Raw genomic sequence first — 13092 nt, forward strand, 5'->3', positions numbered from 1 at the left:
GCTTTGCATTAACCTCTGTCCCAATGAAGCTGCTTTCAGAGTCTGATTGGATGGTTTCAGCTTCACTGAGTGCAACAACTAGTGTAACCTTGGGGGCACTCAGTATATTTGTTTAAAGGTTGGTTGGTACCAGGAAAGGACATATATGTTTTTTTTTTTATTTTGATCCAGTATTTGTATTTCAATAATCAGTTTATGTGTGGTCCATTAATTTTCACTCACATTTCTTTATAGGTACCATGAACTTGGAGAGCTTTTGGAACTGAGGTTTATCCACAGGCTGGCAGCACCTGATTGCATAGCTGTCTTCATATGAATACATTGCCTGAGGTGACACTTTTGGAATCACTATTGCTTGGAAATGTCCACAACATTTATTAAGTGCATTGTCCCACCAGTTAATTGTTTTGGAACCTGGGGCATGGCCTCTTGTGCAAATATATACAATGAAAGCTTTTACGGGTATTTCACTGTGATAGCATGCATTATTTATGTTCATTAGAGTGTGACATCCACAGGATACAGAATCTCCAACTATGAACAGTATAGAATGCAATATATGTCAAGAATACAGTTTGAATCTCTGTACTTACTGAACCACATAGTCTATTTTAAACAAGTACAGGTGTGCCTTCTTTCTTTGATAATAGTAGTAAAGTGTGCTATAAAGAAAAATAAGTGTATTTGGTTGCCCTTGTATCTCTGTTGAAGGCATGTGTTTTGATAGATATTTTGTTAATATGTTTGTGTTTTTATTAAGTTAAAAAATAAGTTAAAAATTATGTTAGATATTTTTATTTTTTTCAGTACTTAAAATGTATGTCCTCCAGAAACATTCATGACAGGGGAAGTGCAACTTGATGGATATATTCTGAAAGTTGGTATAACCAAGATTGTATATAATTCCAAAATTCCTAACTGCATTCCTGCCCCTAATGCACTGTAAAGTTTTTGAAGCAGCAGACACACAGCATTTCTCAAAACTAAAGGTAATGCATTGGGTACAGTACAAAGCAGGCTGACTTTGTCAAAACTTTACTAACAAAAAGGTAAAGACAGGTGAAATTAAATCAATATAACATGTTGCAGTAATAAACAGTTCAGTTTAGTAGCTGCTTCAGTGACAGTAATTGTTTCTAGTGCTTAAAGGTCTTCTAAATCAAAAATTACCTTCTGTTTGTGTTACACAGATCTTAGATGGTATCATGTGCCTGTTCCTCCATCAACATCACTGGCTTGTGGACTTTAAAGTTCACAAATAATCAGCTTTCCATTGTCGTCTTCCCACTAACAACCACATTACTTCCTGCTTTTACATCACCAGACTGTTGCCTTAATGTTGTGAATTTAGATCATTGGTTCACTTTCTGAGGATTGTAGTCTGTCAGAAATGCCAGACAGAAGAAGAAATACTATTTTTTTTCGTGTTTTTTACCTCCCAGTATAATACACACACACACACACACACACACACACACACACACACACACACACACACACACTCCCCAAACTTACATATACCTATGGTCACACCAACTTGAATAAGGGAGAAATCTCCCTAAAAAGTGAATCATTGTCAGTGCACAATTAGAAATAGCTGTGGCACGTAATTTAATTAATTTATTTATACTTGTTTACCAGGGTAGAACACTGATCTCAATGGACCATTTACAGGTACAGCCAGGGTGAATAGCATCACATAAGGAATGAACAAAACATATTTACAGATTCAAAGATAACATAAAAGACAAATATATACTGTATATACATATTTACAGATGCAAGAATATAAGACAAATATATATACATATTTACAGATGCAAGATGCAAGAGTATGCTACAACATTTAGTTCAAAAAGCAGTCTGCAATGTCAAAACGTGGATGGAAAAATTAAATTATGCTTAGAGCTTTATGGGTATGATGTAGCCATAATGCTACTGGGATAGTAGCATATCATTATAAAGAGATAGAGCACAAACAATAATATAGAAATAATTTCTTATGGAGAAAAGTGTTCGGCCTTATGCAGTTCATCTTAATTTCTGCGGCTACTGATGTTTAGGGAATTTCTCCTCAAGACTGTGTAAGGAAGCCACATGTGGAACTACCGCAATATGTTACAGTATCAAAAACAAAATCAAAGGTAATGAATTATAGTACAGAAAAAGTAAAAGGCAATTCAAGTTAACATCTCTTCAGAAAACAGTACATTAACTTCATAGCAATATCATTGTTACTACACAAGTGTACTTCCACATCTTATAATCAAAAAATTATTTTTGCAAATGTGGGTACAATTTTTAATGCCTTAAACAATTTCAGGATACAAGCTGATCAATCTTTCAGAATTTATTTCTAACAGTCCAATTACTGTCAGTATAAAACATCATAAAAAAGGTTAAATATAGCATTAGAAAGAACTTGGCATCGATTAGACTGTTTAAAAAATCATTCATTCATATGCCAATTTTCCTGTTTAACTCAGTGCGGGGTTGCAGAGGACCTAGTGCATACCTCAAAACTGAAGTAGTGCAGGACAAAGGAACTAGACCTGAATAGTGTACCACTTACATAGATGCACACATGCGTACGTGCACAAACACACATGCGTGCACACACACAAACACACACAGACTCTTGCCAATACATACATGGACACCCACCCATGCACATACCACACACACACACACACACACACACACACACACACACACACACACACACACACACACACACACAGACACACACACGCACTCATACACACACAAACACACACACAAACTCTTACTTTGACATGGCGCAAATGCCTATGAATAATTTAAAAGATCCACCAGTATACCTTTGATGCATGTGTTTTGAAATGGGAGAAGTAGGAGCACCTGATGAAAACCAACACAGACACAGGGAGGGCATGTATGCAGACTCCATGCCGAAGACATCCAGATGACAAACTGAAGAGGCAAGCACTGTGAAAGTTCACTGCATGGTTGGAAGATCATTTAATAATAAAATGACCAGTGAGCAGTTTGCTCAATAATATAATGATTTTTTAAAGGCAATATTAACTTTTTCCAGACTCCAGATGCAAGCCTACATGTTCTCAAGCTGTCTTATTTGCTTTGCCAAAATTATGCATAAGAGACTAGCAATCCAAAACAAGTGACTTTAACTGGCAAAGTTTGCACTTTGGTTAACCAGGAAGTGGCACATACCTCTCAGCTGTCCAGATTTTTGCAGTATGTCCAAATGTTTGACTGTTATTTTTAGTCTGCCCCTCATAAAATTTGTGATCTTCTTGTAAACCATTGAGGATAAAGGTCACAAAATAATAACAGACATTTGAGTTTCAGACTTCATATTCTTCAGAAAATGCAAGCTAATGCAAAATCTTTTAGTATCGCAACTTTCTAATTTTATAAGAACAATATTTAAAAAAATATCCTTAATTTTGGGCCTTGGTCTCCCCCCACCCCATTATTTTTGGCTTTGTCCTGATTTCTTGCACTTAAAAGCTGAACAGTATTTAAGTGGGTAAATTACATGTTTGAAAATTAATTAATATTTATAGAGCCATCCCGAATCTGAGACCAATTCACACTGATATTTGCAAAAGCTAGAACTGTCTCAGTGATGGAGAAAGTCTGAAATTATTACGAGGCCTTGAAACTGGTTAGTTATTTTGTTTTAGATACAACATTCTATAATATGCATATGGCAACTTGTCATGGTCATAAAGGATAACTGGATACACTTTTGAGGCTGAGATTTTCACAGGTTTATACAAAGATCATATTTAGAGGGCTGGTGTAATTTAACCAGATAGTCTCAAATTGTCCCTAGAGAGATTTTTCTAGTGAAATCCCTAAACATTATACTTACATTTTTAAAGGCAATATGTATTTATTGTATATTGTATTATTAAATTATACATTTATTATCTAGTTCTCCTGCCAGAAAAAGTATATGGCTTTTATGACATGCATATTAGGAACTCTTATCTACCTTGTATATAATGTATGGTCAATTTTGTTGCTTCCCTTTATATTTTGCTTGTTATCTTGTATATAATATACGGTCAGCTTTGTTGTTTGCCTTTATAGTTTGCTTATTTTTCTTTTATTGTATTTCATATATTGTACTACTTTATTATTGTCTTAATATGTATAACCATTGTTCAATTTAATTCTCTTTATGTCTACTGTGGAGCTTTTCTCCCCGGGCCTCTGCTGAAAATGGGTTCATATCCAGTCAGATTTTCCCGGTAAACAAATCTCAAATAAATAAATACAAATTTAGTGTAAAAGTGTTTGGAGGAAAGTTGAAGTTCTCACTAAATGTTTCAAACAATAAGTACGTGATTAAAATGAACTCAACTAGCCAGTTCCTGACATTTTAGATTAAATTAACTAAAAACCTAGGAAAATAGTGTATCCAAAGAGACATTTAAAAGATTTTTGCCCATAAAGAGGTATGGTGTGAGTCAACCTTGGATTATATAAACTCTAATACTGAATGAGCTTTTTATAAAGTAGGTATCATCCTAAGATTCTTACTGTTCCATATTAATACACTAATCAAATAGTTGAGTTTTTCAAACTAAGATTGATTGATTTCACAGAAGTCATTGAGAAGGTAAAATATTATTGAGTGAATAATCATTTCAGTAATTGAACATCAGTCAAAATACTGAATGTTAGTTTGGCATGCCCGTTAGATCTATGGTAATCTTACTGATTGCTTTGTTTAAACCTGCAAACCTGCACTAAATTAATTGTTAATAAACTAAGTAAATAGGCAAGCACCAACCCATCAAAACAAATAAAACATAACCATTCAAGCTGGCTCTCAAAATCCACCAAAGAAGCTATGTCCACAAGGGATAAAAATCTGGAAATCATGGCAGAAAAACAAAGACCGTACAATTCTAATACAATACAAACAACTCCGTAACCAGGCAAAACATCTAATAACCAATGATAAAAAAGCCCACTGCCTCCACCTACAAAGCCAACATAAAAATAATCCCAAAAAAATTCTAGTCCTCCATCAACCATCTATTACATCCAGGTTCTCAAAGCATCCCATCCCCTGACCCACAGAAAATGTCTACGAAACTTGCCACCCTCTTCAGTTCCCACTTCATTGACACCATAGGTAACCTAACCACCACCACCTCAACTATGGTTAACACCACCACCATCAAGACAGCTAATGACCAAACCATCCCAGAAAACAATCTTACACACAACTCTAACCTAAAATTATCCCCCATATCCATTGCCACAATAAAAAAACTTTTACTTAAGCTTAAACCCTGTACTCTAGCCCCTGACAATCTACCCCCACACTTCCTGCAGCTAGCTGCAAACTCTATAGCTTATCCCATCAGCATACTCATTAGCAGATCAATTAAAGAGTCCCTTGTCCCAGACATCTGGAAAAAAGCATTCATTCTTCCCTTACACAAAGGCAGCACCTACACAGACACCACAAACTTTCAACCCATAGCAATTCTCTCACCCCTCTCTAAAATACTGGAAAAATGCATCCATGCCCAACTCCTCAACCACCTGCTTGAAAATCAAATTCTGTCACCCATTCAGCATGGTTTCAGACTGGGGCACAGCACCACTACAGCCCTCCTCTCCTTCCTTGATATACTTAACCGGGTATGGGATTCTGGTAAAATAATCGCTTCTGTTTTCCACGACCTCTGCAAAGCTTTCATTACCATTTCCCACACTATCCTCCTTTCTAAACTATTAACCCTCCGCATTTCCTCACCTACCCTACAATGGTTCAATAGCCATCTCTCCAATGGGAAGCAATCCACCAAATGGCAACAGTCTTACTCTCCCTTCCTCAATACTTCCACAGGGGTACCCCAAGGCTCCATACTTGGTCCTGTCTTATTTAGCATCTTTATTAACAACTTTCACACCACTCTCCCACAATGCTCAGTAATTCAGTATGCTGATGACTCTACAATAATATGCACTGCAAATTTCAGCTGTGAACTCCAGCAGATCACCCAGAATGCCTTCACCTCTACTGAATCTTGGATGCTTAACAATCATCTTGCCCTAAATCCAAAAAAAAAAAAAAACTAAACTAGTAATTTTTACCCCTAAGAAAACCACTCCCCTAGATAAAAAAACTCTTTAGTATACAAGCCTAAGACAATGCCACTACAGAAGTTGTCCCACACACTAAATTATTAGGCATTATTATAGATGAAAACCTAAACTTTGACCTACACGGAAACAGTAACATCAAAAAACACACCAAAAGCTTGGCATGCTGTACAGGCACCAACACTTTCTTAGCCTCTCTACTAGACAAACCCTTGTAACTACATTTTTATTACTCTCTCTCCTTTATGGTGCCCCTCTCCTCACTAATATCTGAAATTCTACAAAATCCAAACTTGATATGTGTTACAACAGAATAGCCAAATTTGCCACCAAGGCCAATTCTCATCCCACCACTGTAACTCACTGAAACAATTAGGCTAGTTGGAACTCCCCCACCATTTCTCATTCACCCAGCTAACTACAGCATACAAAATAATCTACAGACCCAAAGACTGTCCTGCTGTCTCAACTCTACTTGCCAAATATCAACCCAGCAGGCAACTAGGATCTGAAAATCATCTACTTCGAAAAGTATAAAAGCCCACCTTAGCTGGTCAACTGCTCTATTCCTTCACCGTTGCCAAACTATGGAACTCACTTCCACTTTCCATAAGAAACACAGGCAGCACCACCACCTTCAAACAAATACTTAAAATTCATCTCAACTCTTCCTGGCTATGTACCTGCTCTATAACCTAACCTCATCCTTCTCCTTATATTATAACTAAATTCCTATGCTTTTTACTACTAGTGACTGATGATACTTTCTCTATATTTATTTATTTTTTTTCTTTCATCACTTGTTGATACTGGTACAATAATGCTGATTAATTTATCTCCATTTTTACCACTGAATTCATCTGGCAACCGACTAAATTCCTGCTTTTATGTATATATTCTGTATATGTTACTGTAATCAAACCAACTAAATTCCTGACTTATGTATATATTCTATATATATATTACTGTAATCCCTGTGTAACACTGTTTCTACTTCTGTACCAATAAATGTTTAATTTTTTTTTTCTGCATCTATGTTCTTGTCGGAGCTTTTCTCCCTGGGCCTCAACCGAAAATGGGCTCTTTTAAGCCCAGTGGACTTTCCCGGCAAACAAATGCAATAAATAAATAATGTCCAAAGAACAACAATTTTTTAAATATTTCAATACTATTTTGGTCACTGAGCATTCCTGCACAATTTTAGGGATGAACTAAAAGAAATTGTAAAGTTATTAGATTTGAATTAGAGATTTTGAAAAAGGATTACATTTCATTTAAAAGTGATCGGGCCAATATTCAATGCTTAAGGAGGTAGATTAATGTTTCATCTGCCATAAGAACACAATAGTTGTGAATATTATTGCTTAACATACCCTTTTTCTGTGGACTTAATTAAAAAAGAATTCCAGGTAAGTATTAAATAGACAGGGAAAGAACTAATATTTTTGATGGGAGTCATTTTAGTTTTCATAGGTAAATAGCTTCATAGGTGTATACTAGGCTCATGATCAAAAGACCCTTTTTTAAGCCTAGCAATGCTTCCCAAGTCTCTGACAAGTTCTGGTACTCTAGATAAGTGGAGATGGGGGCTTTGGAGATGAAACATTAACAAGCAGGAAGGACCTTTGAGATGAACCATTTACAGGGTATCTGTAGCCATTAGACACACATGCACCAAACCAGAGATAAATTTCCTGTTCCCTATTCAATTGTTCAAGTTGCACTTGAATTGGGTTAAGGAGGAACTCTGCCTCATATTGATTTTGCAAGGATGATCTTGTAAACATTTCCTCATATAAACCAAATCAAACTTTTTATAAATGATACCCTCTCAAACAGCAATTATAGTGCTCTAAACAAACATTTTGTCTCAGTTATCTAAGACTGTATATTAGATCTGCTATCAAAACCTGCTGGTGAATCATTCATAGTTTTATATAACTCTTTAAACAACTGCACTAATAAATTGATCCATTATGGGTATGCAGTAAACTTAAAAGATGGAGTCAGAAAATTCCACTTGCCAACTATCCCTGGGATTCAGTAACGCCTACACTAAGTCTGAGTGAACCGATAGCACAGGCATAAATCATACCTTCTTCCTCCTAGTTTTAGTTTTCCTACAGATTTTCTTGCAGCTTTAAATACCAACAGGGTTTCATAAAGGTTACCACAAAGTGGGGACTACATGTACACTTAGTGTAATCTTTCTGTGTGACTAGAAAGTGCACAAAATATGGTAAGGATGTTATTGAATATATATTGTGTAAGCGTAGTGTATATGTAGTGTAACCATTATTGAATCTGGCCCCATGACTTTTTAAGAGCTGTAGTTACTGATGGAATAGGAAATGGTGGCCCCAGTAAAGGATTTCAGTACTGACACATGGATTTTATGCCAGAATAGGTGCTCTTCGTTTTTTCCTGAGCTTTCACTGCATATTAATTATTACTTTGGACTACCAAGAATACTCAAAGACTTCAAACTATAACCAGCTAACACAACAAGGTGAAGATCAATGCCTTTCAAACAGAACACAGAGCTCACAAAACCCCAGTTGAAGTAAAACTTACCAGCAGAATGGATAAAATAAAAAGTCCTTATCTACTCTAACCACATCCAAAAAATGAAGAGGAAAGGAGCAAGAATGTAGTGAGCTAAAGCAAAATAGTACAAGAGCCAGCAAATCTAGCTAATATACTTGCATATATATTTGGAGCAAGTTTCACACAATTCCCCCTGAAGTCAGTTACAAAATTATCACCCCTACCCTCAGTAAGATCATTAACATCAGTTGCATGGGACCAGATGAGATGCCAGGAAGCCTAATCTGTGAAATCAAAAGTAGACTAATATAAACCCTTATGCACATTCTTAATAGGGCCGTAAATATGGTTATTTTCCTTACATCTGGAAGAAAGCTACAATAATCCTAATCCCAAGGGAGTCCCATCCACAGATCCCAGTAATTACAGGCCAACCATCTTCACAAGTTTATTATGCAAGGTAACATAGTGAGCAATCATGGAACTTTTCCAAGCATATATGGGAAACCTCCATGACCTGACATAGTATGCACTTGTCAGAGGAAGACCCTGTATGCTTAACTTCATAAAATACTTTGAGATTTTGATTGTCACCCTTATCTTTGTAGAATACTTTAATGTAGTTAAAGCATGGAATGATTCCATACATATACCCTGCATTTATGTATGAAATTGTGCATACACTCAGGGATCTAAAAGGAATGAAGCAAGAAATAATGCATGACTGGATGGGCATTACTCAAAATCAACAGACCACTTACGGCTCTTGTGAAACCAAACACCGCAGGCAGGGGCCTTCCTACATCTACAAGACCACTTATTTCCTTGTAATATCCACCACACATCTCAACTGTACAGATTTTCACAAAATGTCCACATTTTTGACTCATTTTTTTGGTCTGTTCTGCATTAAAATTGTGTTGTTTGACAAATCACTGGGATGATCTAAGGATTATTTAAAGTCAATAAATAATGACATGCATTTGAATTTCATACTTTATATCCTTCAAAAATTCCAAGTTTATAAGAGCAGTATTTAAAATGTGTCCCTATTTTTGGGCCTTTGCCCTTCCATTATGTCAGGCTTTGTCCAGATTTCTTGCCCTAAGAGGTTGAGAGGTATGATACCCACCCTCAAGATCATTATTGTGCTTAGAAAATGGGTTATCAGTTAAATTATTTTGAATTTGGTTTATTTTTAAGATATACATATTTTATATATTTTTGATATAAAATAGTTCCTCCACCTCATCATCAAAATATAAATTCTGTAAGTATTTAATAATTTCTTCACAGACACACACACACACACACACACACACACATACACACACACAATTACAGCCACTTTATTGACTGTACACCTCGGATGTTTTATGCTGTTTAAATGAATGGATAGATAAATAATATTGACAGTTATGTATTTTATATCATTACTATTCGACACAAACAATGTAAAGCATTACAACACCCATACTCTTTCTCTTTCTCTGTCTATCTTGCACACACACACACACACACACACACACACACACACACACACACACACACACATACACGCACATATTCATTTTGCTGGCTATGCACAGCTCAGATGTCTGACTAAGATCAAATGAATAATTTAACTAATGAATATAGAAGCTGCCATAATGCATCTTAGCTCAGTTTCATTGACAGATGCAAACTAAACTGTTACAAGACATACTTTCCCACCCCCCCCCCCACACACAAGTGCTTGTAGCTGATGTTTCAGTTACTTCAGTTAAGTCTGCTTTTTTCCCCACACACTACCTATAGCTTTTTAAGATCCACATGAAATTACTTGCATCAGTTGTATTGTTTACACTTATTTATTTGTGTTTATTTTTTCCACTTGCGAACCATGACATTTTTAAGTGCTATGGTTATTGCAGGGAAGAAAAATGGTAGCACCGGTAAAGGATTTCATTACTAGAAAATGGATTTTACACCAGAATAGGCATGTCTTCTCTTTACTGGGCTGTTCCTGCATATAAATTCTTCATTTGGCATGCCAAGTGTCCACTGGTGATCAGTGATTCTACAAGCATAGTTTTAAGCTATAATAACTTAGCTCCGCAGTTGACTACATGGTCATACAAAACAGGTAAGAATAGAAGGATTCATATCTTTACCATCTCCTGTTACTTATGAAGCTCTTCACATCTCAGTTCTAGGTCTACTGTTTTTTGGTGTCACGTTTATGAAGTCAAAACTGAGTCCAGTGTCTGGCTCAACATATATGGAGATGACTGCAAACCTTCAGAGAATTGTCCTTAATCCCTCTAGGTCCACTTCCCTTTAAATGACACAACTTTACATCTAAAAAATGCAGTAGACACAACCTTATCTTCAGCTGTCTGACAAGTAGTATCATGGCATTTAGCATGAAAGTCCTGCCAGCTTTACATACTAAGGATAGGCAGCAACTGAAAGTTGACAGAATAGAAAAAGACTTCAGATTTCTTGTAGATGATGACCTTTCATTTGATACCCATATTGCTGCCCCATCTACAAAACATATGGACTTGCTCACCTGATCCTCTGATAATATTTTCCAATTTGTTTGGTCTCTAATAGCCACGCTATCAGCTTTTGTATTTATATACTTTTCAGTCCTGTTTTTGCCCAGCACTTTATAAATACCAGTATGAAATTCCCTCTCTTCCTCCTATTTTGCTTTATAGAATTCCATTCCTTGTTTCTGAAATTCCACAATTTTTTATAGTTCTTCATTTCTAGTATCTTATTTAAATTCTCAATATTTTATACCCCATTTGTGATGCTTCATTTAGTAATTCTCTACCTTGTTTTCCTTTAAGTCTGCAGTATTGCTAGTTGTAGACCTTTAGCTGTAAGTTTCCTTTCTCGACCACCTCTTTTAGGATTTACTACCAATTGAGTGAATGAATGTTATGTTTTCTTATTACATTCTCTATTGCATTCTTGGCCTGAGTCTTCTTTAAGTCTATCAAACTGTGTCACTACAACTTTTAAGGATATCTCTCTAGTCTCTAATACTAGGATATAGTGCTCTACAAATAGAAGAAAGAATTATTTAGCTGCATATTTTAACTTCTATTCTTCAAAACCTTTCCTTGTACTTGTTGAGAACTTCTCTATGACTGATAAAACAGATCTGATGATAAGGAACATCCCTTTTGGTTCAGTGTGATTCTTTGTACTTTTGATACACCAAACATTTAGGATGGAAGCATGCTTTATTGAACTGCTGGTTCATTCAGGATGTTGGCATTTGCTTTAAAGGATTGCTACAGAGTGGAGAATGGGATTTCTCCCTTTTCCTGCTGTTTTGTGGTCTTGGAATTGGTATACAGCAGGGGCTTGGGGGACTCAGTCCCTGACACTAGAGAATGCAGGAAGGCTCCCACCTGCATAAAACATTTCCTTTTTTTATTATTCATTTAATGTCGACCATTTGTAGTCAATGTAGTATATGCCAATGCAGTGGTCTGTCAGTTTTGTGAAATATAATCATGCCTAATTAGTCCTTATTTACACATCAGTTCTTCTCATCTGCATTCCATTTATTATAATTGCTACAGTACAATGAAAAAGTATTTGCCCCCTTCCTGATTTCTTATTTCTTTGCACGTTTGTCACACGTAAATGTTTCAGATCATCAAACAAATTGAACTATTAGACAAAGATAACCCAAGTAAACACAAAATGTAGTTTTTAAGTGATGATTTTATTTATTAAGGAAAGAAAACTATCCATACCTACATGGTCCTATGTAAAAAAGTAATTGCCCCCCTTGTTAAATCATGAAGTAACTGTGGTTAATCACACTTTTGGGAAAGCTGAGTACAATTTCACTAGCCACACCCAGGCCTGATTACTGCCAGACCTGTTGAATCAAGAGATCACTTAAATAGGGGTTTATATTACATCGTTGAAAGCCAACAATATTGAATCTGATACTGTCAACATGACAATAGCAAACGCTTAGAATATCGAACATGTAAATGGAAATCTCTGTAAGGGGAGATTTCCATTTACTTCAATCTAGTGCAGTCTCGGAGTTGGTATATTTAAGTAGCGGGGGGTGTGGGGGATGCACGGGGGCTTGCCTCCCTGCCTACACCTTTTAGTTTTATTTTTTGTGTTTAAAAAAATGTTAAGGATGATTCGATATTTTACTACTTTGATCAGTAGTGATCAATGTTTACTGATTTGAAGTAGTAAAACTTCAATCATCTGATATAGACCCCTTAAATAGAACCTGTCAGACAAAGTAAAGTAGGCAAAAAGATCCCAAAAAGGAAGACATCATGCTGTGATCTAAAGAAATTCCAAAACAGATGAGAAACAAAGTAATTGACATCTATAAGTCTGGAAAAGGTTACAAGGCCATTTCTAAAGCTTTGG

Source organism: Protopterus annectens, chromosome 1.part1 (assembly GCF_019279795.1).
Source record: "Protopterus annectens isolate FY-2018-M chromosome 1.part1, PAN1.0, whole genome shotgun sequence".
NCBI classification, from domain to species: Eukaryota; Metazoa; Chordata; order Ceratodontiformes; family Protopteridae; genus Protopterus; species Protopterus annectens.